The sequence below is a fragment of the Rhipicephalus sanguineus genome, chromosome 7 (assembly GCF_013339695.2).
Source record: "Rhipicephalus sanguineus isolate Rsan-2018 chromosome 7, BIME_Rsan_1.4, whole genome shotgun sequence".
Taxonomy (NCBI): Eukaryota; Metazoa; Arthropoda; class Arachnida; order Ixodida; family Ixodidae; genus Rhipicephalus; species Rhipicephalus sanguineus.
In genome coordinates this window covers 12395599-12423533 of record NC_051182.1, presented here as the reverse complement: position 1 = coordinate 12423533, position 27935 = coordinate 12395599, and the positions used below count along the sequence as shown (strand labels likewise).

General features: G+C 48.6%; 1 pseudogene; it reads left to right on the top strand.

Annotated features, from left to right (window-relative positions):
• The first annotated feature begins 304 nt into the window (after positions 1–304).
• Positions 305–27935, top strand: part of LOC125759300 (uncharacterized) — a 50308-nt pseudogene continuing 22677 nt past the window's right edge.

The window sequence follows — 27935 nt, the reverse complement described above, 5'->3', positions numbered from 1 at the left end:
ATTGCTTCGCCCTTGCTGCGAAGCTGTGACTTTTTTTTGTTATCTACGTCGTTTTTTCCTCTCTCATTGTATTAGGATGTGCTTATATTTTCGTTTCATGGAACACCAGGTGCCTTGGCCTCTATATATGCTACCGGGGGCTTATATCTATATAAACAACAACAACAAAAATCAGAAGATGTACTTTTTCTTTCGGCTTAATTTGCAATATTAACTAGAGGCTAGAGTTTAGTCAGGCTACATAGCTTGGCTAAGCTCTTGACATGGCGCGAAAAGACTAACAAAAAGATGACATTGCTGTAAAATGACAGAAGATCGCCTCCGCGCAGCTGAGGGGCCACGGGAACCATCGGCGTACTACGTGTTCATGCAACGCTGCACCGTCGCAGCCACCTTGTGCCTCGTGGTGCTGGCCTTCGGCGCGGTCATTTCGGGCGTCTCCAAGAAGAAGGGCCACCACGCCCTGTTCTACATTGAGGTGCGACACACCACGGAACGCACCGAGCCGACGCCGACACGTGACTACTCGGCCGGCAAAGGCGTCCCGAGGGCGCTCGACGACGACACGACAGTGCGCGACGACAATGCGCCCGACGACACGACTCCTTTGCGCTACAATGCCACACAAGACGGGGACGCCCAGACGCGAGCAGCATGGCCTACGTGATTTCGCGTGTACCTGCGAGAGCGATCACGGAGGCCGTGTACGCTGCAGATCGATTTTATTGAAGAAAGCCCATCTTTGTGACTAAACTGCGAGGCTGACACACGATATATCGCCTTGAATACTTCTCGGCGATTCATCGAATAAATCGCAGTATTATTATGCCAAGTATACGCATTGTCAACAATCGATCTATCCTGTAATATTTAAACACGAGATCTCAACTTACCGTGGCGCGTTAGCTGCTATGGCATCGCGCTGCCTAACAAGACGTCTTGTGTTTGATTCCCACTGAAAACGGCCGCAATTAGATTGGGTCAAAGCGTAAAAAAACTCGTGTACTTTCATATCAGTGCCGGTTAGGGAACCCCGGATGGTACCCGACGCGTGCCTCATAACCACGTGATTTCCTCACGCAATACTGCAGATTTCATTTGATCTCAGGATTCCTACTCCTTTCTTTTTTCATATCGTTGTACTAAGGATTTTAGCAATGTATAGCCTACTGAAGACGACATAGCGTGTGTTGAACTATTGCTGTCATCTTTACTGCGCTAGGTAGAAGTAACTGTATTTCCAGCAAGTTTACAAGCAGTGATTTGCGGAAGCACAGGTATACGCGCTTATTAGAAGGTCTGGAAATAAATTAAATGGTAAATAATTCATTCATTATTTTACTGATATCCAGCACGTGGCTTGTTATTTCGAAAAGCGAGTGCTTTCAATCAGCACGTAGGCGCGTAACGTTACTGTTGTTTCATTCCACCTTAGAACGTCCGTTAGTGGCGCTCTGACGTCACTGTATATCTTGGATTGTCGTACCTAAGATAACACGCACCTGAAAGTGTCTGGCTCTGACGTCGCTGTTTAGTTTCTCTGTTAGCTTATAAGAGCGCCGTGTATGTGCTTTGGGGGTCATTCCGTTGTATTGCAAGTTGCAATAAACGTGTGTTGGCAAGTAGGTCCGACTGGACTGGAAAAGCTTTGTTTTAGTCGGTTCAAGGTATTAACGCGACAGCGTGAAAGAGCTCGTTTCACAGAAATTGCGGTGTTGGCGTAGGTGTCGGCGTCGCTGGTTGTGAGCGAAAAATCACCATCTTCTCCGTGACCGAAAAATCTAGAAAGATTCATATAAAATAAATTATAAAAATCTTGGGTTCGAGTGAGAATCAAACCCCGGTCGTCTGCGTGACAAGCAGGTGTTCAACCACAGAGCCATGCTATTGCATGAAACTGCTTCCGAAAAGAAAAACACTATATGAATAATGTTATGTAATGGAAGGAGTCTCTTTAAAGGGGTGGTGCCACCAAATTTGTGGCTGCGCGTTCTTGGCTCTAAGCGTTTCCTATAGCTCCAGGAAGCATGACGCACGCACCAAGATTCATGTATTCTCGCTAAATAATTTATTATCTCCTTTTGATGTGGACAACTTTCGGTTTCGGTTTCGGGGCGCCGAGGTTGGGCTGTGACGTAGAAGTGTAGGAGGCTTGGTCATGTGACCACACAAGGCTGTGACGCACTTAGCCAGGAAGCGATCGAAACTCGGCGAGTGATGTAGCAACCGATGCTTTGCCAGTACTACGGTGAACTAGAATATATTCTAGTTCACTACAGTACGTTGCGGATGGGGCGGAGGTCCGGAGGTCACTCACGTCACTACAGCAGATCTGTTGTGACGTCACTACAACTTTCCTTGCCCATCCTACAGAGCTACGTCAGTGTTGGCGCGCTAGCGATGGGTCTCGGTCGGCAGAATGGGCATTTAGGTACACTTTGGAGGTGAATTAAAATATATTGTAAACGTTTGCTGCGTCCGATCCTTCGTGTGGAGTGGCCTTGCATACAGAGGAAATCCACAACAGGCTTGGTATAGCCTCTAAATTTGATGGCACCACCCCTTTAACGCATGCAGTATTACGTGGCAGAAGCGTAGAATCGCGCCAGGCGTTAAAACATGTGGATTGCGCAACGAGTGGGTGTTTGAGAGGCCCACCCATTACAAAGCGCTCAGACATATTTAATCATCATCAGCTGCAAAAGCATCAGCAAAGGTTGTGCAAAGCGCCGATGTCATGTGATGACGCTATCAGATGACGTAACGTAAGCTGACGTCAACATGAAGTCATTGTGACGTGACAAATTACAGCTATCTATGACGTCCTAGTGAAGTCATCACAAGATTTTTACTGCCTCCATGATCGGAGGCGTTGCAAGCTTTCTGCTCGTCCCCAGGTCTTGCATTGCCTCCGTGGTTGGCGGTGATCACGGAGGCTGTGAAAAGCGCCGATATCATGTCATAACAATATCAGATGACGTAACGTAAGCTGACGTCATGGACACGTGACAAACTTGAGCTTCTATGACGTCCTGTTGACGTCATAACATGATTTTGACTGCCTCCAAGTTCGGACGCGTTGCAAGCTTTCTGTACGTCTCCGGGTCTTGCATTGCCTCCGTGATTAGTGGGTCGATCACAGAGGCTGTGCAAAGCGCCGATGTCATGTGATGACAATATCAGATGACGTAACGTAACCCGGCGTAAGCATGGCGTCGTTGACAGGTCACAATTCGAGCTATCTACGACGTCCTCGTGTCGTCATCACATGATTTTTTGGCTCACTAGTGTTGCCGCCGAAGCCTCGGGACTCCAGTCAATTCTCGCGTTTCATAAGGCATCTAAGGCGTTCGCCCTAAAAGCAATGTTTTAATGACCGTGACATTCACCAGCGCGCATTCCGCTTGCATGAACACCCCCATACTGCTGAAAGCGCGAGCATGGGAGATCCGATTTCTGACTGTAGTGATCTTGCGCACTAGCCAGTACTCCGCTGAAGAAGCAAATAAAGAAATCAATGTTACATATATAGTACACTCAACAGTTCAACTCTAACTTCGGAGCGAGGATCATCGCAGGGTCTAAAATAAGCTTCTCCCGAGATCACTGTGCAGAGAAGCGTCAGCCGAACCGTTCTAAACAACTTCAGCGCCAGAAACATTGCTAAGCGTCGTTATTATAGAATCTAAGCTTCAAAAAATTAATGAAGAAACAAACTAAAATAGACGAAACCCACAGTCTTCATAGCCCGATAAGTCGCCGATGATTACGATACTCCCTCATGCGGGTTCTGCGCGCAGCTTTGTGTTGAGGCGACGCCAACTGTGTTTGAAGTTCTGGCTATCCGCATTGGAACATTCGTTACATATTGCCACAGAAAATGCCAGTGCTCGAGTGCTATACGCACACTGCTCTGTGCATTGCAGGCTTCACGAACCAAGCGAAACGCTGGCATCGACATCCCCGTCACGACAAGCGAGACAGTCGCAGCGCACCCACTAGCCGTGCATGCGCACGAGCTCCGACCGAAGGGCCAGCGCACGTGACGGAGGAAGAAAGCGACGTAGAGGCCAGAGGCTCGTGATATCGACTGATTCCACATTCGCTTTCTTTCGTCCTCGTTCGCTCTATCAGTTATGCCGACGACGCCAACGGCGACGCCGATCAACGCAGGAACGGGCGCCTAAGAGCTGCGCTCTAAAAGCAGAGCGCGTTGCGTAGAACGTCGTGGACTCTTTTCGGCGTACACAACTCTAGAAGTCAGTTTCTCGATGATTTGGACATATAATTAACTCCATATCCTTCATGAAACTTTTATAACAATTTGCTTGCACAATTTAGCTTTCGCAATTTGTTTAGCAGCGCTAGATTTCACGAATGAACAGCGCGTACCTAACCTCAGCCGTGCGCCCGTCGCGCGTGAAATACTATATATGGCGGACGGCGCCGGAGTGGAGGCGTGGCGGTGACGTGAGCGGCGTCATCACCGCGCCGCGACGTCACTGCCCCGCTCATTCGCCAGACTCGCCAGATATACGGTTCTGCGCAAGACGTGACTGCAGAGCCGCTAGTTCTCGCGACCGCCATTCGGACCACCCTCCTCCGCTGGCGGAGATACGGAGCTTTTTGGAACTGAGTTCATTCTAGTAACGTTGGTGTTAAGTGCCTTCAGGTCGCCGGCTACTTGTGGTGACACCATGAGTGTATGAACACCGGAGTGACCATGTTATTACAAGTTCTTCAAACTCATTTATACGTTTCCCCATTGGCTTCGGAATGCTTTCTAAACAATGGCGTGTACAGGGTTCTGGGTTAGGGAGGGCCAAATTTCACCGCAGGTACCCTCACCCCTGAAAACGGAGTGATGACGTACATTTAAGGCGGAAAGTTGGGCTAGTTGGTAACGTGAATAATAGGACATGTTTACTAGCGAAAAGAAGACGTGGACGAGAAGAAGGAATACAGGACAACGCTAGTCCTGTTGTCCTTGAGAGAACGGCAGCATCGGCTAGTTGGTGATTTATAATCGACATATTTGCACAGCGCTACGTAAACGAGGACGTAAGAAAGGACACAACACAGGCGCTGACTTCAACTAAATTTTATTAGCGAAAACGCTAGAAATATATACAGCTGATAACACCAGCACACATGAGCACAAAAGCACAAACCTATTGCATCAGCGCCAGATACGCGATTTCCTTTTTGGTTAGGGCAACTGATGGCATGCTTACACAAAGGTCACCCAGTTGTTCCACTTGATTAGCTTTGATTAGCTTTGAGTATTTCCAGCTCCGGACAAACTATCAATGCTTTGTAAGCGCGTGAATGCCCAACCCACAAGAAGGAGCGTTTGTATAACAAAACACAAGAGGCAGTTCGTAGTATGCGCTGTGGGTGTTGTGTACTTGATCCCGTTATCATGTGGCAAGAAGTACGTTGGGCAAACGGGCAGATGTTTGAACGAGCGTTTAAAAGAGCATCACTATCATGTCACCACAGCTGTTCGAGGTCATCTCGGCATACATTGCAGAGATTGTGGTTGCAAACCAGAATTTGAAATGTGCGCCGTTGTCGTGAAACACCGAGAGCAGCTTACGCGGGAAATCATAGAAGCTAATCAAATGGAACAACTGGGTGACCTTTGTGTAAGCATGCCATCAGTTGCCCTAACCAAAAAGGAAATCGCGTACCTAGCGGTGATGCAATAGGTTTATGCTAATGTGCTGCTAATGTGTGCTGGTGTTATCAGCTGTATATATTTCCACCGTTTTTGCTAATAAAATTTAGTTGAAGTCAGCGCCTGTGTTGTGTCCTTTCTTACGTCCTCGTTTACGTAGCGCTGTGCAAATATGTCGATTATAAATCACCAACTAGCCCATGCTGCCGTTCTCTCAAGTTACATTTCTAGTACGTCGGGCTCTTTTACGTGTTTTCCTGCTGATCCGTGTCACCTTGCGAACCTCATTGCCATTGCTGAATGTCAGGCGCGCACGCTCGCTTATTGCATACGCCTCAAGTTCCTTCCGCCTGCAGTCAAGCTGTTGTTTGGAGGCCTCACCCCCTCCACTGGACACGGCAAGCGAATCTGTAAAATTCTTCGCTCGGAATGGAAACTTCGAGCACACCTGCTTCGGGATGTATTATTCTTCCAGCTGAACAGCACCGAGACACCTCGCAGGGCCAAGAAAAAGTGGCTCGAGTTTTGCGCCTCCACGAGCCGGACGACTGAGTTCACCTGGCAGCACGTTCTGGCACAGCTTCGGGCTCCCAGAAGGAGCAACCCAATCCACACAGCGTGTGCCGTGCCTATCCCGGACAGTGTTCAGAGTGTGTTGAGCCAAGTTCGCCGTAGAGCCTCAGCTGGCTCCGCCGGAATTGCTGACCTTTGTAAGGCAGGTAGCCAAGCGGGCTCCCGAGGCTGATAGATGTGTCGCTGAAGGCATTAATGTTTTGTCGCAGGCAAAATGAAACCGCAACAACCTGCCTGTTCACGGTGTTGTGGCGTTTTTCAAGGAGCATTCTGTCGCTTTGTTGACCGCTGATAAGGATGGGGGTTTCGCGGTATTGCCGAATCACGTTTTTCGCTCAAAAGCCAGCAACGCTATAAATAGTGTTTTCTATTGCTGAAGCCAAGTTTCACTAAAAAAAGTAAGAACTGAAGCCAAAAAGCTGTGTAACGCACTGAGCTTAAGTCGGTTAGCAAGCTCCATTGACAAAAGTAAGAAGCTTAGCTTGGATTTATTCTTCAGAGTCAAGACTCACAAAGTTGACTGGCCACTACGGGTCATTATATCTGAGAATGGGACGTGGCAAAAAGCTGTTGCTTTGTTTTTACAAGAGAAGCTAAACTTGCTAACTATCGACGACCCTTTCCTGGTAAAAGACTCTAACGATATAATAGCCTTTCTATGAAGTAACGACAAGGGTCTTAACGCGTGCTCAGTAGACATCAAGGACCTGTACTACTCTTTACCGCACGACACGGTGCGTTGAGGACTGTATTGACAACTTTGGCTCAGTTGCTTTCCAGAATGCGGCGGCTGTGTCGGCCAGCGGTTTTCCCGAGCTACTTGGTTTTTACTTAAGAGCAACTTTTGCCTCGTGGAACGAAGGAATTTTCATTCAAAAAAGAGGCGTGTGTATCGGTTCATGCATAGCGCCAGTTTTAAGTGACATTTTTCTTGCTTATCATGACCGACTACTTCTTAGCCGTCTCGAGAAAAGCACTGTTGTGAAAGTTTTTCGTTTTGTCGACGACTTTCTTTTGCTTTTTGATTGTGACGACATGGGCTTTGAAGCTACTGTTTCAAACGTGTTATGTGATTTTAAAGGGCCCCTCACCAGGTTTGAGAATTTTGAGCTAACGAGCGCAATGCATGCACTGGGCGTTCGCGATCACGTCTGCCAATATTTGCAACGCTACGCGCCGCGGAAATGGGTCATATTTCAAGGTGAACGCTGCTTGCCCTTCCTCTCGCGGGCGCGCGCTTTAGAGAATGAGGGGATGACATACATGAGAAAATGGCCCTACGTAGATGGTAGTGCTGTGACGTCGCTCCTCTACGTAGACGACAGTGCTCTGACGTCGCCAACATTAGCACGTGACGCTGCGATAATTATTTCACACGACATGTGTAGTTTGTGTAATTTGTTGCTTGAATATATTAATAAAACATGAGAGAAATAATGACACACAAAGGGAACGTGTGCGCCTTTTTAATTTTTTTCCTGAATTGCAGCGAGATGCGGGGCTAATGTGCTTCGATTTCCCATGCGTTCGTGTCCCAGCGGTTAGCGCATCGAGCAGACGCCAGCCCTGGAAACGAAAGTAATGTTCTGGCGCGTTCGAGCACTCGGTATGCTCGTTTATTCTACCGCGTCCAAGTAAACGTTATTGCGGCGCTGGCTCATGATACCGCCACTCTCGTGCCCGTACAAATGTCTCAACTTTCATGCCCGTCCCACAGAAACAGGCAGTACACCATAGAGAACGCCGACAAAACGCCCATGGCATCTACGTAAAAAAAAAATGTCGTCTAAAGACGATAGAAGAGGCGCTGCGTGAGATATGGACGCCATCTGGCAATACGTCGGGAAACATGAGTGCTGTGTTGCGGGCTGGTAGTCCCGGCGCAGCAGCAGGCGAAGACCGGCGGTGACCAACGCGACCGGCGGGGACGCCAGCCAGCCCGAACACGCGGTTTGGAGGGAAGCGCCGAAGCAGAAGGAACGTCCGCACTCAACGAGTGCTCTCCACACACTCTTTTATTTACACGTCGCCTGAGTAAAACAGGAATGCCAGAGCGGCACCCCATGGCATTCATACAGTGCAATACGGAACCGAAACCGAAACACAACAATGAGCTCGTGCAGAGGGCACGGAGGAAGAGAAGTTTCAGCGCAGTCGCATTTTCAGCGCAGCTTAAGAAACTAGGGTCTCTAGAATTACGTATCTATGTATTTTCTAGGGGTGTGCGAATATCAAAATTTTCGAATACGAATCGAATACGAATATCCACCTTCGAATATCGAATCGAATATCGAATATCAAAGGAAAAATGCCTCCACAGTAACAATATTTTATTTAACATGTAGCTATTTGAAAAAAAAAAAAAAAACATCAACAGCCTGACTGGCAACATAACATACGCTGCTATAGCACAATGCACATCACAACACAAGCAAATATCACGGCACAATGAAAGTAATGACTAGATGTTATCATGAATGTTATCAGATGTTATCTACTAGATGTTATCAGATGTTATCTGTAATGCCTCTGGCCCTGAGGGGTATAATAAAATGAAATGAAATGAAATGAAGAAATACGAGTTGCTCCACATGATCAGGCAGCAGGCGCTCCCTTCTAACAGAGACAACCCCCCCCCCCCTGCCAATGAAAAGGCACGCTCGCTTGGAACAGAAGTGGCTGGTATAGGGAGTTACATGGGGCAAAGCTTTGCCAGACTGGGGTATATGAAGGTGCCTACAGTCCGCCACCAGTCACGTGGGTCACTGTCTTTCTTCAGAAGTGGTCCCGCATAGTGAACGAGTGGTAGTGCGGCACGTTACGGCCGCATAATATTGAAAATGCACGGTTACATGATCGCCAACAGCACTGCACGTCGGAGATGCACCAGCAATAAATCATACGTATTGGGGCGCTGTACTTACGATGTTTATCGCTCCTCTCGGCAACGTTTTTAGCTATACGAACGCAGCAGAAATGTGGAAGACGAGTTATTTTATGCATGATAATCGAATCGCATATTCGAATTTTTCGAATATTCGAAACTTTTCGAATATACGTTTTTTGAATCGAATACGAATATTTCGAATGTAATATTCGACGAATATTCGAAACTTTCGAATATTCGCACACCCCTAGTATTTTCTATTAAAGCAACACAGCACCTAATATTCACCTAGTGATGTTGCGCCTCAGATATGCGTAATGTTTGCTTTTTGATCAACAATGTACACAAGTATGAACCTAGTCATCCGTTCAAGGTGGCTGGCCCTTGGGCAAGTGGTTCAACTTTGGCCGGGTGGCTGAATCGAGGGACTTGCCGACAAACAGAAAGACAGAAAGACAAACCAAAATTTAGGCGTTTAAGCAGTTTAAGTTCCCCAAGAAAGACTATCGTCTTTAAAAAAAACACGCTTGATCCCTCCGTCATAGGAATCGGGATAACACGAAAGTAAAGCGCGCCCTTACAGAAGTAACTGAATGCTTACCGTACATTTATATAAGAGAGTTTGCACAATGTATATTGATGTCTGGCAGTTAATGGCGCCGTTAAACGTGGATGCAGCCACTTTGATGATTGGTGGTACATCTCCATCCCGACGACTAACGTCCATGTTAAATGATTAAACAAACCCTTGTGGTAGCGGTAGTAGTTAACGGTGAAAGCGTAATCAGAGAACGAGGTGCGATAGCAAGAAGAGCGTCGCATATTGGACGTAGAACTTGGTCGCTATCCCGCGGCATGTTAAAATGTGATTGAACACCACCGCCGGACTAGAGGAAAACGCAAAGCGCGTCGTGCCGCCCCGGTAGCCCGGTTGCGATATTTCTCGGGGCGAGCGCGTCAGCATGGAACGCGGTGTTACAGCCAGGTGAGGCAGGCGCGCGTCGCAGAGCTATTTTTGGTTTGTGTTAGCGTGATACTGAGCGAGGCCGACGCTTTTACGACGCTTGGACAAAGGTCGCCATCCCGCAGTGTGTTAAGGCATTGACAAAATTGAGAGAGAGAGAGAAATAACTTTATTTATCCCATCTCAAGGGAAAGGGGCTGCGAGATGAAGGCGAGGGATCCTACTCGCGGTAGGCTTCCTCTACCACCTCAGCCCACCTCAGGATAGCCTCCTGAAGTGCGGGGTTGTAGCTGCGCATGGCAGCCTCCCACAGCTCCTGACTACTTAATTGTTTACGAAGGCTCTGGGGAGGGGAGTGACGTTTGCATTGCCACCTAATGTGGTTAAGGTCCGTTCGCCTGACAGAACAAAACTTGCAGTGCGAATTAGGGTACATCCCGGGGTAAATTTTGTGGCGTAAGGCAGGGGAAAGAAAAGTGCGGGTTTGTAGTCTACGCCATAGAACCTCGCGGCTGCGTGAGGACCGACGTAGTAAAGGCGGGAGGGTTTGGCGACCTAGGCGGTAATGCCCGCAAATGTCGTGGTACGTAACCAATCTGTCCTTAGAGGTAAATGCAGGAGGAAGATTATTGGTTTCTGAAGCGTCCCCTAGCCTAGCCTGCGCTCGGATCGTGAAAGCTCGAGCGCTTGCATGAGCCGCCTCATTACCAATTAGGCCTGCGTGAGCTGGTGTCCAGATTAATGTAACAAGTTGGGATGGCGGATTACGAGAGAGAATGGCTAGGGCTGTCCTACAAACCCTACCCGCTCCGAAGTTGTATATGGCAGTTTTTGAGTCACTTACAATGAGAGACGAATTAGCAATTGTTGCGGCGAGTGCCACCGCGGCCTCCTCCGCTTCCTCCGAAGACGAGGCTCGAATGGATGCTGCCGTTACAACACTGCCAGTGGAGTTAACAATTGATAAAGCGAACTTCTGTCCACACTGATACTCTGCGGCGTCGACATAGACCACATCTTTGGAGTTAAATAACTTTTTCTGTAGAGATTTAGCTCGTCGTTGCCTTCTATGCTCGTGATGAACAGGATGCATATTTTTAGGGAGAGGAGGGATATCAAAATTCTCATGAATCTGATGGGGAATATTAAATTTCTCTTTGGTCATCGGTGCTGGGATAATATTTAGGGAGTTCAAAATATGTCTACCAGCGTGGGTGTTCGATAAGCGTTGGTACTGAGCTGTCAGGTGGGCTTCTGCGAGCTCACTAAAGGTATTCAAGGTGCCTGTAGCCAAAAGTTTCTCAGTAGAGGCTGTACTTGGCACTCCAAGAGCAAACTTGTATAGCTTGCGTATTAGTGAATTAACCTTATCTTCCTCAGGCCTTGTGAGGTGAAGATAAGGGAGGGAGAATGTGATTTTACCGATGGCAAATGCTTGTACAAGTCTTATTACATCTGCTTCGCGAAGACCACCGTGCTTATTCGAGACCCTTCCTATAAGCCGTGTTGTGTGGTCAACGCTCGCAGCAACCGCTTGAAGTGTGTAAGTGTTCAGTGTGTTAGATTGGATGTGCATGCCTAGTACACGTATTTTGTCTACAATGGGAACTTGCTTCCCATTCAGGTTTATCTGAATGCTGGGTCTGTCGCGCTTATTAGCTGAGATAAGTAACAGCTCAGATTTAGCTGGCGAGCACTCGAGGTTCATAAGCCCAGCTGTCGTAGCCACCACATCTTGAATGTAGCCATCGGATCCACCCTTCATTCATATGGTAATGTCATCTGCATATAAAGAATTTTGAAGATCCGGTATGTGGGCCAGCGACTCAGAAATAGACCTCATGGCTATGTTAAAGAGGAACGGTGAGAGCACAGATCCCTGAGGTGTGCCAAAGCTACCTAGGGTGATTGGGGGCGAATTTTGGTCATTGAGACTAATGATAGCCGTGCGGTTGGTAAGGAATTCACGGATATAGTCATACATTTTCTTGCCACAGTTAATCTTGTCTAATTCGCGTAAGATATAGCCATGATCTATATTGTTGAACGCACCGCGAAGGTCGAGCCCCAGGATGGCTTGGGTATCTTTATTACCACTGGGAGTAAGGATGTCATGTTTGAGCCTCAGCATGGCATCTTGGCAAGAGAGCGATTGGCGAAAGCCAATCATCTCTGGTGGGAATAACCGATTGTCTTCTGTGTACTTATTTAAGCGATTAAGAATGACATGTTCGAGAGTTTTGCCCAGACATGACGTTAGGGAAATTGGTCTAAGGTTAGCTATGTCTGAGGGCTTATTAGGTTTAGGAATAAAGATTACCCTGGCGGCTTTCCATGAGTTCGGAAGGGAGCTGTTATTGAAGCAGTGATTATAGTAATCTGTAAGGGCGGAGATCGATTTGTCGTCCAGATTTCGAAGTAATTTATTAGTTACATTATCGATACCCGGGGCAGATGTAGTTTTAAGGGAAAATAGGGCATGTCGAACTTCTGTCTCCGTTATTGGGGCGTCGAGAAGTTCATTGACCTCGCCTTTATAATCTAATTGCTCGTGAGTTGTAGTGAGGGGGAGGTGCAATTGTGCAAGCTCTTGAAAAAGATGGGGAATGTTATCATTGTGTTGGTGCAATAACCGAGTGATGTAATGACTGTGATGAGCGCGCGATGTCGATGGGTCGAGCAAATGTCTCAGCAATTGCCAAGTCTTCTTACTACTGAGATTATCGTGCATGCTCTCGCACATATGACCCCATTGTTGATTGACTAGTTGGGTCGCATATGCATGTATGTCGTGATCGAGTCTAGCTACACGGATGCGAAGCCTGCGGTTGTGACGGTGTCTTTTCCAGCGTTTTAATAGCGATTCCTTCGCTTCCCACATGTGGAATAGTTTGGCATCAACTGTTCGGAACGGGGTATCAAATGGCATAGTTCTTGTATGTTTGTCAACGTCTGCTTGGAGTTGGCTGATCCACTTTTGTAAATCATCTATAGAACCGGGAGCATTATTCGCGCGAGTTTGCCGAAATTTGTCCCAATCCGTAAGTTCGGGAGGTTGGGTGTTAAAGGGTTTGTGAAAGAAAGTAAAAGAGGTCTGAATGACGTAGTGATCACTACCGAAATTGATTTGAAGGTTTTCCCATTTAGCTAAGTTAACCCGAGAGGTGAGGGTGAGGTCTGGTGATGTGTCTTTGGAGACGCTATTTCCTAAGCGGGTAGGTATGTCAAAGTCATTGTGCAGGGTGAGTTGGTGATCTTGTATATGGGTCCATAAAGCTCGTCCTTTAGGTGTGGATGTTGTGTGACCCCATAGCTGATTTGGAGAATTGAAATCGCCAACAATGAGGAGCGGATTTCTCCGGGCTTCCTGTTTAGCACGAGCAAAAAGGACGGTAAACCTGTGTTTTTTCGAGTTCGGACTGCTGTAAATATTAAGGAGGTAAATGGGAGCCGACCTGGTCTTTTTAGGAAGTATTTCTACGAAGTCATGATCAATGTCGATACCATCAAAATAAGTACAAGTGATACGGGGTTTATTGGCGCAAGTAGCACTTGGGCAGGATGCCTACGGACGGTGAAAGCGGGCGGCGACAACCGACGCAAGAATCGCAGCGCTGGCACCAACAGCTCGCGCTTGGCTGCCCCAGCTGAGGTGGTGTCCCACTGCGGCATGTTGTTCTTCTTCCTCCTTACAACACCCCGGCGACAAAGGAGAGCCATCCTGGCGAATCAAGGTGACGACAGAACGAAGGGGTCGTGGTATGGTTTGAGGCGACTGACGTGGACTGTCTCCCGACCAAGGCGGCGCCTGTCTGTAGATGGCGTGACTGGCTCAATCACGTATGTTATATGTGATCGACGTTCCACGACGCGATAAGGACCGTGATACTTGGGGGCAAACTTGGACGACAGGCCAGGGGAATGGAAGGGCAGTCGGAGCCAAACGAGCGAACCTACGGCGAAAGTCTCGACTTGCTGGTCGCGGTCATGGCGTTCTTTTTCGAGGGCCTGTTTGTCCGAGGTGAATGAGCGGGCCAACTGACGACACTCTTCAGCGTGCTGCACAATTTCAGAAACAGGGCTGAATTCGGAGGCGTCCGGACGATACGGCAAAATAGTGTCAAGGGTGGCGCACGGTTCGCGGCCATATAGAAGAAAGAAAGGCGAGAAGCCCGTCGTTGACTGCGTTGCCGTATTATATGCATAAGTTACAAAGGGGAGGACCACATCCCAGTTTGACTGGTCAGAATCGACATACATCGCGAGCATGTCTCCCAGCGTTCTGTTGAAGCGCTCAGTGAGACCGTTGGTCTGCGGGTGGTAGGCTGTAGAGGTGCGGTGAACCGTGCGACATGCGCGAAGGAGTTCTTGAAGAACCTCGGATAAAAACACGCGCCCTCTGTCGCTGAGTAGTTCGCGTGGTGCACCATGACGCAGGACGAAGCGGCGTAAGACGAAGTTGGCTACGTCACGAGCACCGGCTGAAGGTAGCGGAGCTGTTTCAGCGTATCTCGTTAGATGGTCGACGGCGACAATTATCCATCGATTGCCAGCTGCGGTGTAAGGAAGCGGTCCATATAGATCAATGCCAACACGGTCGAAAGGGCGTGCCGGACACGGTAGAGGTTGCAGTAATCCGGGTGAATGGGCAAATGACTTTCGTTGTTGGCACAATGGACATGATCGAATATATTTTTGGACGAAGGTGTACATGCCACGCCAGTAGTAACGCTGGCGGAGCCGTTGGTATGTTTTCAACATGCCAGCGTGAGCATGTTGCGGGTCAGCGTGAAAATATGCACATACGTCAGATCGCATGTGGCTTGGTATAACCAAGAGCCATTTGCGACCATCTGCTTGGTGATTTCTTCGGTATAATAACGCGTCTCGTATCTCAAAATGTGTGGCTTGGCGACGAAGAGCACGTGGGTATGCAGACGTTGAAGAGTCGGAAAGGACGTTGAGGAGAGAGGCAATCCATGGGTCTTTTCGCTGCTCAGATGACATGTTCGTGACGGAAACGGCAGTGATGGGAAAGGCAGCTTCTGAATGCGGGTCTTCACTAGATTGCACTGGCGATCGAGAGAGCGCGTCCGCGTCAGAATGTTTTCGCCCAGATCGGTAGACGACGCGGATGTCAAATTCTTGTAGGCGAAGAGCCCAACGTCCAAGGCGACCGGAAGGATCCTTCAAAGAAGCTAACCAACAGAGTGCATGATGGTCGGTTACGACGTCGAAAGTCTGTCCGTACAAGTAAGGACGAAACTTGCTTAATGCCCACACAATTGCGAGGCACTCTTTCTCGGTGACGGAGTAGTTGGTTTCTGCTTTTGTGAGGGCGCGGCTAGCATATGCGACGACGTACTCTGGAATGCCGGGCTTACGTTGCGCGAGCACTGCGCCAAGACCGACGCCGCTAGCGTCTGTGTGCACTTCGGTCGGAGCAGTGGGGTCGTAATGGCGCAGAATGGGTGGTGACGTAAGCAGGCGGCGCAATGTGTCGAAGGCTTCGTCGCATGCTTGGGTCCAACTGGAAAGATTAGCAGGGCCAGCAAGTAGTTTCGTAAGTGGTGCTATAATCGACGCAAAGTTACGGACGAAACGACGAAAATAAGAGCACAAGCCGACGAAGCTCCGCAGTTCTTTGAGTGTAGTCGGCTTAGGAAACTCGGCGACCGCACGAAGTTTGTCCGGGTCTGGAAGAATTCCATCCTTTGAGACAACATGACCAAGTATTGTGAGTTGGCGAGCCCCGAAGCGGCACTTCTTCAGTGGTGGAGGTGCGGGGTACTCAACCTGGAACTCCGAAACAGGAGACTACCCGCTGCCCCTGAAATGGCCAACGAAACCGCCCAGCAAGGCACGACCCAACCTCCGATGGTCATCGTGCCCACGGCGCTGCGCCTGCGCGATCCACCTTTCTTCAACGGCACCGATGAGCAAGACGTCGAAGACTGGCTGTCGACATTTGAAAAGATGGGCGCAAGCAACAAGTGGGACGACCCTTCCAAGCTGCAATATGTTTCTTTCTACCTGAAAGAGGTCGCAAGCCTCTGGTTTAACAACCACCAGACAGAATTCACCACCTGGAGTGATTTCAAGCAACGCATTGCCGATGTGTTCGGTCGCCCAGAGGTACGGAAGCTCCGTGCTGAACAGCGCCTACGGGGGCGTGCACAGTTGCAAGGAGAAGGCTTCACAAGTTACATCGAAGACGTACTCGACTTGTGCAAGCGCCTTAACCCTTCGATGAGTGAAGGAGACAAGATCAGACACATCTTGAAGGGGATAGACGACGACGCCTTTCAGATGCTGCTGGCCAAGGACCCGCGGACTGTGTCTGAACTCGCCACTCTGTGCCAGAGCTTCGAGGAACTGCGGAAGCAACGGCTCTTGACACGGCGGCCAGCGGCTACAGACGACACTCTCGCGGCGTTGACCCTCGGTGGTGAGCACAACCCGCTGCTGTCAGAAATCAAACGGTATGTGCGCGAGGAAGTGGCTCGACAACTGTCGTGCCTGTCGTATTTACCGACAACAGAACACACTACTGAGCGTCTCGCGCCAGCCATCCGACAGGTGATACAGGAGCAGGTCTCCGAGGCACTGCCGTCCGCCTCCCAGCCAACACCTGTCGCCGCGCCACTGACTTATGCCGCTGTTACTGCTAATCCACCGCGACCTCTACCTTCGTCGACTCCTCAACCTGTGCGAGTACCAACGACGCCTAGTACACAGCAGTGCTACGGAAACCCCTGGCGCACAGCTGACAACCGTCCCATTTGCTACGCTTGCGGGTATCCAGGCCATGTCGCGCGCTTCTGTCGTCGGCGCTTCGCAGCGACCTCTGCTGCACCGAGGTACCCCGCACCTCCACCACTCTGATACGGGGTTTATTGGCGCAAGTAGCACTTGGGCAGGATGCCTACGGACGGTGAAAGCGGGCGGCGACAACCGACGCAAGAATCGCAGCGCTGGCACCAACAGCTCGCGCTTGGCTGCCCCAGCTGAGGTGGTGTCCCACTGCGGCATGTTGTTCTTCTTCCTCCTTACACAAGTAACGGTTAAGTGTTTTTGGGCTAGAATTGCGGTATTGGTTCGTTCGCATCTTGTGCATTGGAATGTATTGTAACCAGGGAATTTAATACGACCATGCGTTTCTTGTAGAGCAATGACTGCAGGTGGTTGTGTGAGATTTGCTATGTATTGTTGCAGACTAGCTTTCTTTTTCGAAAAGCCCCTGCAGTTCCACTGCCACACAACTATTTCGGAGCGCTTAGGGGACGCGGCCATGCTCATGGCCAGTCTCACGCGGCCAGTCTCATGGCTTCCACTGCACAGCACGCACTTCGGAATGCACACATGGTCAGGCGGAGGATCCAGAGTTCCACATTTACGGCATGTCTCCTCTTTATGCGTAGGGCACACATCTGGGCCGATGTCCAACAGTCCAACAGCGAGTGCAGGCTTCCATCCTTTGTCGGAAAGGTTTGCACCGGAGCATTGCCATTTCATACTTGACCCAAAAACGAACCTTCGTTCCCAAAAAAGTCACGAGGACTGCGTCAGAAGTTTTCCCCATCCGTCTGGCTTCCAGAAAATGCATTTCTGGGTTGCACTCACGAAGCATAGGAAGAATATCTTTTTCGTAGATAACTTCTCCCAGGCATACCCTGTCGATGTAGATGATGCCTTTGCATGTCTCGGAGTTTGGAACGCTGTAGGAGGCGACTTCGTGGTCTTGGCCGTTGACCATGAGCGACTTTATGGCGAGATATTTCGTCAGGCGGTCATAGCTCTCCGTACTGAGGGTAACTGTGTTGGTGGTGGGGTTGATCGTAACGACGTCCTGACGCAGCTCCATGGTGGCTAGAAGACCGGCAGCCGTAAAGAGTAGCTGAGAAAGTTGGAAGTGACTGAAGCGGGAGGCGTTGAAACCTCCGCGAATGCGAAAAATAGCCTTGTAGGAGCCTTCGGGTAGCTTGGGAGGTCTCACTTTGTTTTTCTTGGAGATCATTTGTTGCCATACAGCAGCTTTGGCAGTGGCAGCGATGGCGTCCTTACGAAGTGAGTCTTGATATGCGGCGTCGTAGATGTGCGTTTGTCGCCATTTGAGCATCTCCTCCGGGGAAAGGTCCTCCCCTTCTACCACCTCAACCTGGCTCATGACGCACGAGCCGCGCAACGCCTACGGCGTCGGAGAGCCACCAAGCTCTCGTAGGCGCGGAACCACAGAAGTCAATAAAACGCGTTCTAGTGCACAGATCTTTGCAAAAAATGTCTCAAAACGTAGGAGAAAGCTTCACACATCTCGTGCAAAAATATCACAAGGATATCACAAGAAAGATGGGAGTTACACCCAAAAACTCACGGAGCCGAAGAAACACGTCTACGCGCGTCGACGCCACCTTGCGTTCGACAAAATTGAACTTCTTTTGAAAACGCGCCGAATGGGACGGACGCGTAACGCGTTGCAGGTGCTAGTCGCGGAGGCCACAGCAATGACGAATTCGGCACACAACTTCCAGCGTCTAACTAAAGTTTGCTTGAGGGACCCTTTAAAGAGTGCATGTCACCACTAATCCTGACGCATAAGCTGCCGCAGAATGCCTCGTTAAGGTTTTAGATGCGAAGTATCTTAAGGCGGAGCTCAATCCGGTGGTGGTGGTGGTGGTGGTGGTGTACGGCGTGACCACCCTTACTGCGCATGCGCATACCCTCTCCACACACCTCCTCTCCACTCACCCTCTCCCATCTCCTCTCCACTTTCCCTTTCCACTCTTCCTCTGAAACGGGGGCTAGACATGCCGAAATTCTCTCCTGCGGAACGCCGCGATGAGCTCGAGCGCATGCGCGTCCCCTCCGCTTCTCTCTCCTCTCCCACGCTGCCCCCCTCTCGCCCGCCTGTCGACCGCGTTCCCCGCTCGCCCTGCGAGAATGAACGGCCAGGCTAGATGGAAGATAAGACGCGCGTAGCGTCCCTCTTCGCGTTCCACGACGCGAGGTTGGTAGCATGCCCAACGAACGCCAACGGAACGCGATCGTGCAAGTGCTCCGGCTTCGCATCGCCTCATGGTCCCCTTTAGCGGGAGATGGTGTAATTTTTTTAGATTTGCGCTTAAGCATTTCTAGCGAGCACCTATGCTGGAAGTATGAGCCCCGAGGAAGCAAGCCACTTCCTACCAGATCTGTCAGCTCATGCAAAGCTTGTTAAAAGGGGCATTGCGAACCTTTGCTTCTCCAATGCTCTCAGGAAATCTTGCGGCCACTCTTTGAAATGTAGCTTTCTTGAGCAAGCAACCCGTCTGACAAGTGCCGGTTTTCCTGAGTTTGTGCTGGTTTCGTTGGCAGAAAAATTGCTTAGGACAATTAAACAGGGAGGTGAAGCACCAGGAAGCCGTGCCGCTAGAGATAATAAACGAGTCGCGGTGCTTCCCTACCTGCATAAAATTTCGCACAACTTGCAAAAGACAGGTGACAAGGTAGAAGTTAAGGTTGTATTCTCAGCTCCGGACAAACTATCAATGCTTTGTAAGCGCGTGAATGCCCAACCCACACGAAGGAGCGTTTTATAACAAAACACAAGAGTCAGTTCGTAGCATGCGCTGTGGGTGTTGTGTACTTGATCCCGTTAATTATCTTGTGGTAAGAAGTACGTTGGGCAAACGGGCAGATGTTTGAACGAGCGTTTAAAAGAGCATCACTATCATGTCACCACAGCTGTTCAAGGTCATCTCGGCATACATTGCAGAAATTGTGGTTGCAAACCAGAATTTGAAAAGTGCGCCGTTGTCGCGAAACACCGAGAGCAGCTTACGCTGGAAATCATAGAAGCTAATCAAATGGAACAACTGGGTGACCTCTGTGTAAGCATGCCATCAGTTGCCCTCACTAAAAAGAAAATCGCGTATCTGGCGGTTATGCAATAGGTTTGTGCGTTTGTGCTCATGTGTGCTGGTGTTATCAGCTGTATATATTTCTAGCGTTTTCGCTAATAAAATTTAGTTGAAGTCAGCGCCTGTGTTGTGTCCTTTCTAACGTCCTCGTTTGCGTAACGCTGTGCAAATATGTCGCCTGTTGTCCTGTATCCCGCTAGCCTGTATCCCGCTAGTCCTAACCTGTATATTGTTGTCCTGTATCTCGCTAGTCCTGTTGTCCCGCTAGCGTTGTCCTGTATTCCTTCTTCTCGTCCAAGTCTTTTTCGCTAGTAAACATGTCCGATGACGTACTCCTCGCAGCAGACTGTAATTGGTGCCCGGCTTTTAGGGGGCTAAAGGTGGGTAGCAAAGAGTTCTTTGAATGCAACACGAGGTTTCCTCGGTTGCCGTTATCGTCAAGAAACTTGCGTGGTCATAATCCTGGACGTTAAAAAATGACGTGATAGGTCCGACAGAGTAAAGGTGTGGGCAGAATTGGCGCCCTCCTTTAGATGATCACGAAGCCCCCCCCCCCCCCCCATCATTTGTGCATGCCTATGGTTCCAAACATGTTTGTGTGAGCCACGGCGTCTTCTTACCTTTCATCCTAGCTAGCATGAATCCGCGCTCCATTCATTGGCGTAGCTAAAAGATGAGAGGTGTTCGGGGTTCAATCCTCAGAATATTGCACGTGTATGTACACACACACACACACACACACACACGCGCGCGCACACACACACACACACACACACACGCACGCACGCACGCACACACACACGCGCGCACGCACACACACACACACACACACACACACACACACACACACACACACACACACACACACACACACACACACACACACACACACACACACACACACACACACACACACACACACACACGAACATACATAAAGGCTGGTTCACCCCCACTACCCATCGAAAAATTTATGGCTACGCCCCTGGCTTCCTTTAAAGGGTAGCACGCATGACATGACTGAAGTAAGAAAGTTTCAGTTTCACTGCATTTGCTTCAATAGAAAATTCAGGAGTGATCTCTCTCATGACAAAGATATATTTTTCTTTGGCAATCAATGGCATTATGAAAACTCTACATGCCAGCTCTCTACGCTATCCGCATAAGAAAATCTAGTGGACGCAGTGATTATTCTGAAGGCTTTTAATTATCTAGAATACAAGAATATTTTAGCTTTCGGAGACTTCCGTCTATTTATATCTCGTAAGCACTTTTCGCATAAGTTGCATTGCTCATCTTGTAATAGCATGGTTTTTGTTAATCGTTTGAGGTAGCTACTTTGTAATGATCGATAGAGTACACTCTCGTGGGAGGACATTCACTATTGCTTTAACGCGGTGCCGTTAAAAAGCTCGTGTCGCAGGAACTCCGGTGTTGGCGTCGGCGGCGTTGGTTGTGAAGGAGAAATTGCGATGGATGCAAATGATAAAACATCAGGGGTACGAATCCGAATCGAACCCCGGTCGCCCCGGTATCCTGGGTGGCAGTCACATATTCTACGAGAGTCATCCCAGTGCTTGAAACTGCTTCGGAAAAAAAAAAAAGCCCTCTGCAAGTGTCATGCTGTGTGAGGGGTCGCTTCAACATATTCAGTATTGCGTGACACATCGCACACGCTGTCGAACGAGCGGGTGGTTCAAGGACCACCCACTACAAAGCACTCAGGCGTAATTTATTACCATCATCAACCGCAGCATCAACAAAGTGCACAGTTGCGTAGGTGTGCGTGTTGCCTTACGGACGCGTTGTGGGTACTTCTCTAATCCGCAAAATGATGAGTTATGGCTTATAGGGCGCTTCGCAAACGTAATTGCAGTACGCATTCTAGGATAGTCTAAAACGGTCAGCATTAAGCGCATAGACGTTCCATAGCACGACTGAGGTGTCCACGGAGCGCGACAAGCCAGGGAATGAGAAGGCGACTGCGCTATCGCAGTCTTGAAGTTTAAAGGCGAAGCTCAAATGTCCTCAAAGTTTTAATATTTTATTTAAAACTTCAACTGGAGCCGGGATTTGAGCTACATATCTATAGGTTGTCACCTTTTTAAGGCAATGGGGCTGTGCTGCTAAGCACAGCCCCATTGTTCGGTGCCTAGCTGCGGTCCGATGCCTAGCTGCGGCTTCCGCACTGCGATGCACACGCGGTGTAATTAGTGCGAATGTGATGGTCAAAAAGTTTTACAGCATGTTTCATAATCACAATTTACTTTTTTGATTGTAAAACGGCATAAGCTAATTGTTTCGTGAGCATGCACTCGCTGTGCACACTGCGTGAGATTCAGCCGTTCTGAGGCTTATGCATGCTTCTAAAAACGAGGGGTCCGTTCCGACATCCTGTAAGGGAAGCTATCGGGGACGAAGTACAGACATTCATCTCGAAGGCAGGACTTCTGTGAGGCCACCGAGCAGAGCTGTCGCATAGAACGTGCCGCCCACGCGCTCACAGAGAGGCGTAAAAAAAAGCAAACAGTATGGAGACCTACAGAATGGTTGGCCCCGCACGTGTGGCGGAAGGGCGGGGCGCCCAGCTGCATGGGCCCGACCCACTCGTCCCTGCCGCCGCTGTCTGCAGCGAGCGCGTTTGAGGCGACGTGCCTTTCAGGGCAGATGGACTCGACATGCTGAAACTTGGTCGCTAATGTGTTAATTCATGTTAAATTTGCTTAATTTCAGCTCTTTATTTCAGGCAACAAAGAGTTTCGGTCACAAAGTCAAAAGGCAGATGTGCTCTGCCTGACGGGGACCTCGGCACTCGAATGCACGCACTCAGAGCACGTAGCGACAAAAACAAAGAACATCACACGCTATCGCACATACAGAATACAGTTTCATGTAAACAACGGAACAATGTGAATAGTCTTAGGACTATTAATAGAGGTATTAAAAATTACAAATTGATAACGAAAACCTCAGGAACATAATATTTTTTTACACACAATTTATCAATATTTAGAGCAGGAAGAAAGATGAGCTTTAACATTCATCACGAAAAAGTTCAGGGACGCGCATTTCTGAATAGATTCTGTGGCCTGTGCACGTCTGTTGAGAAGACTGGGGATTATGCACGAAAGCATTTCGGCTCCACAGTTGGTCCACACAAGTGGAATTGTGTAGCGGTCGTGCCTTAAAGAAGTACTGACGCGATTTGGAGACATCTCAAAAGGGACATTTTTGGTTTCCTTAGCATGTAGTGTAAATGCTCGCCACACACCGGAGCCAGGAAACACGTATAACATATTTTAGTCTCATTGTAATGTTTTCGTCGCCCAAGCATGTGCAAGACAACCCCATCAGAATGGATATAATCATGACGAGTCAACACTGCTCGCTAGATTTGCGAACGCGGTCGAAATTGCTGTCGGAGCCGCTGGATGTCAATTCACCCTCTGTTGTTTACGTACAACACGCACAACTAACAGCAAGCCACGGAGTGCTGCAAGAACGTCAAGAGTTGCTGTCCCCACGGGACCTAGAGCTACGTCACACAGTGCTTTCGCCTCACTGTGATACCAACTCCTCGAAATAGACATCGGAAGTGTTTTTAAGGAAGCGGTATTAAAACATATTAAATGGATTTCGTACAATTTTCAGTGTTTTTGACACCAGCACTTTTCTTAAGAGTAACAATACGAAATTTTTTAAAATTCGCGTCAGGACTAGAGGTGTGCACGAGCTCCGGATAGCCCGAAAGCCCGAGCCCGGGCCGGCCCGCGGGCCGGGCTCGGGTAGGCCGACATCTTTAATCTCGGGCTTGGGCCGGTCTCGGGCTAGATTGATTTTTATCGGGCGGACCGGGTCAGGTGCAAAGCCCGAATCAAGCTCAAAATATAGACGTTGTGCCGGAATTGTTTTCCATCACGTAAGGCCTCCTCCCCCAGCGCCCTTTCTCGGTTCTCCTCCCTTTAGCCACATTAAACGCAAGGGAAGAAGGTGAAGTCACACAAGATGAGCTTTGTGATTATCTATCCATGTAATCATCGCTCTGTCCTGCATCTGAGGTACTAAACTTCTGGATGAACAAGCAGTCTAAATATCCCAAGCTTCCTATGCCTGAGCAAAGGATATTGGCAAGTCCGGCTACCAGTGCGAGCAGTGAACCGAACTTCAGAGCAGCGGAATATGTGAGGCAGGAGCGCGGCACTTCACTGAAGCCCGAATCATTGAACAGTTTGTTACTCTGACACGACATCTTGTAATCTGTTTATCTAGTGACTGTCATCTGCTTATGTTTCGCTTTGCTATGTTGAACAAAATGCCACATTATCGGAAAACGATATCTTAATTGTCTCCGCAGGAGACCAGGCCGCGGGTTCGGGCATTCGTTTTTGTATGTCGGGCCGAGCCGGGGGATCTCGCAGCCCCTTAGCGCCGGGCTCGGGCGAACGTTCGACGCACTCAGCGGGCTCGGGCCGAGCTGGGGCTCCAAAATGTGGCCCGTGCACGGCTCTAGTAAGGACTCCTTTAATTTATAAGACAAATTACTACTAAAGTACGGTTCAAGATATACAAGGATTCACCTTATTATTTCATTAAATTTCATTCGTACCCGCCGCGGTGGTCTATTGGTTATTTCCTCATTTATTTTTATTTATTTGAACGTACTGCAGGCTAATTTAGCCCAAGCAGGCGGGGCAGTACAGAGAAAAAATGGTTGATCCCTCTGTCATAGGAATCGGTATAACGCGAAAGTAAAACGTGTCTTCACAGACGTAGTTGAGCGTTGGTTGTGGATTGTTTCGCCCCGAGGGCGAAGGAATGAAGGCTATAGCAACAAGTCGTAATGTCACGTGAAGAACGGCAAGCAGCTCGAAACTTGCAACGCGCTGCTCAAGCAGAAAGGACGCACGGAACGAACATACACAGGATGAGCGCGAACTAACAACTATGACAGCTCGACAGTTAAAGCGCGCTGGTCAAATACAAAGGAGGACGCACGAAACGAACGCACAAGTATACACAGGATGAGCGCGAACTGTCACTGTTATAACTTATTTGTTCGTGAGCAGCGCGCTCTTTCCGCAAGAGCGGCCACTGCAGTGAGCGAGGTGACCTTCGTGCTCTCTGTAACTTCAGCGCAAACTTGCGGTGACAGCGCAAGACGTACAAGATAAGCGCGCGCAGGAGCGACCACGGCCTGTAGAGGCGCACGCTCATCTCAACGCGTGAGCGGCGACGCGCGCCGTTCGAGCCCTTCGCGCCATCTCTCTAGTGATTACGAAAACACGCTGATGTACCGCGATCTCTGAGTACAGCCACCGGCAAACGGTGTATATATATATATATATATAGCATGCCGTTAGTATGTCGAAGAACGTGCCGTCTGTGGCGGCGTCGTTTCGCGCTGCGCGCTGGGGATCGAGGTCGTAAGTTCGACTCCCGGTAACGGATCTTTTTCTTGTCAGTTTTTTCTTTTCCATATGTTAGTGTTTATATTTTAGAATGTCATATCCGTGACGGAAATGCGTCAGTGGAGCCGTTGTGGACCCCGGCATAAAACACTTTCGTGTTAAAAATACAAGGACAGTTTAACACATGCAATGGTGCAGTCAGTGGCTAATCGATAGCATTGCGGCATTTTACAATGCAATAAAAGTTGAACATTAACATGAAGAATAGGCAATAATTGGGCAATATTTATTAACACACTTATATAGCAGAATGAAAGAGATCATCATCAGGAAAGAAACCTCAAACCTAACAGAAAATATGCTCTTCTAGAGACCGAACGGAATTCGGCGACTTCATTACTGAATCTGGAAGTGTATTCAACTGCCCTATAGTTCTGGGAAAAAAACTATGTTTAAGTGCATTATCTTTTGCAAAAATTGGTTGCAATGAATGAGGTCTAGTGTGTCTTGTTTGTCTAGTTGTAACAGGACGAATGTATGGCAAATCAGTTATACTAAAGCTACCAGCCATTATATTATGAAGAACATTTATGCAATGAAATTTTCTTCTGGAATGTAAAGAAAATATTTTGTTTTTGGTCATGGGTGCGCTTGGGGAATCTGTTCTCTTATATTTATTAAAAATAAATCTAGTGGCCTTGCGATCAATCATTTCCGGCTGAATAATGTCTTTTAAAGTGTGTGGGGCCCAAATTTGCCACTCATATTCTAAATTCGATCGTACATATGTGCTCACTGCGAGCAAGCGCACTTGAGGAGGAGCATGACGTAGTCTTCTACGTAAGAAGCACAACTTCTTAAATGCCTTCGTTCAGAGTTCCGATATCTGTTTAGTCCATGTTAACTTGTCAGTGAAAGTGACTCCAATGTACTTGTAACTGTCAACAGCTTGAATGGGAACGCTGCTCGAGCAGTACTCAAATATTCCTGGGGCCTTTCTTCCGTTGATTCTTAGTAAAACTGTGTTCTGCGCAATTAACTGCACGTCCCAAGAATGATACACAAAACTTATGTTAACAGTTGGAGCAAATCTTCGGTGACTAGTAGAAGTTATTTCTTTAAATATAATACAGTCATCTGCGAACAGCTTTATGGACAGTGATGATGAAATAACCTCCGTTAAATCATGAATATAAATTAAGAACAAGGGCCCCAATGCACTGCCCTGCGGCACACCAGAGCTCACAGGAAGCACTCGAGAATGGCAACCATTAATACCTACAAATTGTTTTTTGTTGGTCAGGTATGACGTAATCCTACTTAATCAGGTAATCCGGAAGACCAATTAGTTGAAGCTAATGCAAAAGTTTGGAATGTGACACTTTACCGAAAGCCTTACAGAAGTCAAGAAATAACATGTCATCCTGGCCCCCTTTATAAATAACCATAGAGATTTCACGTACGGTTGTTACTGCGTTACTCTCGACATACCTTCCCGGAACCCATGCTGATGAGGTGGCATAATGTTGTTCTCGCTAAGGTATGTTCTAATTTCTTTTGCAACGATATGCTCCAACATTTTACAACATGATGAAGTAATAGACACCGGCCTGTAATTTGAAACGAGTAGCTTGTCCCCTTTTAGAGCGCAACTCTTAGGCGCCCGCTCCTGCGCCAAGCGGCGTCGCCGTTGCCGTTGCCGTCGGTGGCGTAGCCGATAGACATGAAAAAGTAATCGATAGAAATGAAAAAAATAAAATGAGAAAAAAATACTGAAGATCGAAAGAGATTTGAACCCGGGCCTCCTCCGTGGCAGATGAGTATTTTTTTTTTATTGCATGTTTTTGACATGTAACGAACAAACACAAGAGGAAACGCTATTTACAATACAAACACTACGTAAAAAGGGAGAGAGATTGACAAAAAAGAAGATAGTTGATCCCTCCATCATAGGAATCGGAATAACACGAATGTAAAGCGTACCCTTACAGAAGTAACTGAATGTTTACTGTACATTGATATAAGAGAGTTTGAACAATGTATAGTGATGTCTGGCAGCTATAGCACCGTTTAACGTGGATGCACCGGCTTTGATGATTGGTGGTACATCTCCATCCCGACGACTAACGTCCATGTTAAATGATTAAACAAACCCTTGTGGTAGCTGTAGTAGTTAACGGTGATAGCGTAATCAGAGAACGAGGTGTGATAGCCAGAAGAGCGTCGCATATTGGACGCAGAGCTTGGTCGCCATCCAGCGGCATGTTAAAATTTGATTGAACACCCAAGGCCGGACTAGAGGGAGACGCGAACCGCGTCGTGCCGCCACGGTAGCCCGGCCGCGATTTTTCTCGGGGAGAGCGCGACAGCGGGGAACGCGGGGTTACAGCCAGGTGAGGCAGGCGCGCGTCGCGGAGCTATTTTTGGTTTGGATTAGCGTGATGCTATGAGCGAGACCGACGCTTTTACGACGCTTGGGGTAAGCTGGCCACCTCGCGGTGTGTTAGGGCATTGACAAAATTGAACT